At 37.7% G+C, this 2,284-nt stretch overlaps 1 non-coding gene across 1 annotated transcript; it reads left to right on the plus strand.

The window, feature by feature from the left end:
• The first annotated feature begins 1,903 nt into the window (after positions 1-1,903).
• Positions 1,904-1,974, plus strand: TRNAG-UCC (transfer RNA glycine (anticodon UCC)). The gene has a single exon. It is a non-coding gene; the product is annotated as a tRNA-Gly (tRNA).
• Positions 1,975-2,284: the final 310 nt, after the last annotated feature.

A 2,284-nucleotide genomic window follows, 5' to 3' on the forward strand; every position in this document is an offset into this window, starting at 1 on the left:
CAAATTCCACAAGTGTGCATTTCCTACTGAGGTGCAATATTCTATTTAGGAAATCAGGTTTGGAGATATCTAGCCTTAATGAGAGTTAGTGGTAGGATTAATAAATCTCCCAATATTCCCTGAAGCAGCTGCTCTCCTTTGAAATAATGAGCATACGGTTTCATCATATTTTATTGATTTGATCCCCTTCAGCTAAAGAAATATTTCGGTGGAATGCAAACAACTTTCACAATTTCTGCGTATTTCCCAAGCCCTTTATTTTCCTGGCTAAACAGGAAACTGATGAGCATACAAATGAAAAAGCCAGTATTTGGATTTCTTAACCAGAGAAAAAATAAAAGGGAAGGTGGGACCTATGAAACATCTTCATATCTGAGATGTCTATCTAAATATGACAGATTTTAAAAACAAAATGTGACGGACTATTCAGCTAATGGTATTAAAAAAGTCCTATGTTGTGCACAGATGCAAGAGAATCTGAGTTTGAGCCACCAGTGTGCACACTGAGACAGAAAGAGACTAGAACTTTCTAGCAAAGTGTGACCACGATTGATTCAAGTAAGTTAGTGCCAAAACAAAGTATGAAATAGTGGAGGGCTTGGCTGAGGTTCAATTAGATCGATAAGAATAAGGGTCAAAGAATTAACATGATAGAGTTCACAGGTCAGATATGATACTCCTAGATAATGTGTTCTTAGTGCTCCTGTCCTTTATTGTATTTCTTTGAGGTAGATGCTTCCCCTGCTCCTTAAGGAAAACACACGTAGACTCTAAATTTTTTTTAAGCTACGGCTAAGTGCTTATCATACTCCAAACTCTTGCTAAATACTTTTCTCTATTATCTATTATAAACTATCATCTAGTGTAATCCTCACAACATACTTTACTAAATAATTTATTAGATGATAGATTATCTAATGCAATCCTCACAACAACCTTGTGAAGTGAAAGCTAAATAACTTGTCCAAAGAAACCCCTCCAACTAGGAAAGTATAGGAGCCTTAGAATCATTTATTTGTGTATGATCATTTTATTTAGTGATCATTGTTTTTATTTTTAAGTTTTATTTATCTGTTATTTATGGCCTTTTTTAGGGAAATGGTTTGACTTAAATAGACATGGTTAACAAATCAGTTGTCATCAAGCCAATTCTGACTCATGACAAGCCCATGTGTGTCAGAGTAGAACTGTGCTCCATAAAGTTTTCAATGGCTGATTTTTTGTGAGAAGATCACCAGGCTTTTCTTCCAAGGTGCCTCTGGGCGGACTTGAGCCCTGGTGGTGCAGTGGTTACGAGCTCGGCTGCTAACCAAAAGGTCAGCTGTTCAAATCCAACAGTCGCTCCTTTGAAACCCTATGCGGCAGTTTCACTCCGTCCTATAGGGTCGAAAAGAGTTGGAACCAACTCAACGGTACCTAGCAACAACAATATGTAACATTCTCACATAGATATTATACTTAACCAAGTTACTTAATTTCTACAAATTAGCAGTCCCACAAATGTTCAGTGAACTAATAACAATTCTGGGTAGTTTAATAAAAATAATAACACAGACATCACTTATCTTACTTCTTTTCTCGAAAATTAACAATCTATTTCAGCCCTGAGGGCACCTGGTTTTAGGTGTATGCATACTAGGCAGTAAGCTCACATCCAAAGGAAACACATAGACGTAGAAACAGGGACAATGGAATGAAAAATGGAAACGAAAGCCATCTCGTCATGTTAATACCTGTTATCAGTGACTAGAAAATCATTTCCTATTGTAAAAAATCAATAATTCTAAATTTGCTCATCATAAAGGGAAGTAATTGGAAAGATAGTTGTCCACAGAAACACAGACGAAATTGAAGATCAGCTTGTTATCTTCAATAGATCAAAAATCTATTATGATTTGTGGGGGCAGTGGTGGTTCAGTGGTAGAATTCTTGCCTTCCATGCAGGAGACCCGGGTTCAATTCTCGGCCAATGCATCTTAAGTACAGCCACCACTCCTCTCTCAGTGGAGGCTTATGTGCCGCTATGATGCTGAGCAGGTTTCAGTGGATCCTCCAGACTAAGAAAGACTAGAAAGAAAGGCCTGTGATCGGCTTCTGAAAAATCAGCAAATGCAAACCCTGTGGATCACAACAGTCCTATGCCATTGTGCATGGGGCCTCTATGAGTTGGGAGGACTTGATGGCAGCTAACAATGACAATAACGTGATTTGTAATAATTTTATTGTCTTTTGGAGGCAGAAAAGAAAAATTCTACCCTGGATGTGCATGCTGTGTTAATTTTAA

Source organism: Loxodonta africana, chromosome 4 (assembly GCF_030014295.1).
Source record: "Loxodonta africana isolate mLoxAfr1 chromosome 4, mLoxAfr1.hap2, whole genome shotgun sequence".
Lineage (NCBI taxonomy): Eukaryota > Metazoa > Chordata > Mammalia > Proboscidea > Elephantidae > Loxodonta > Loxodonta africana.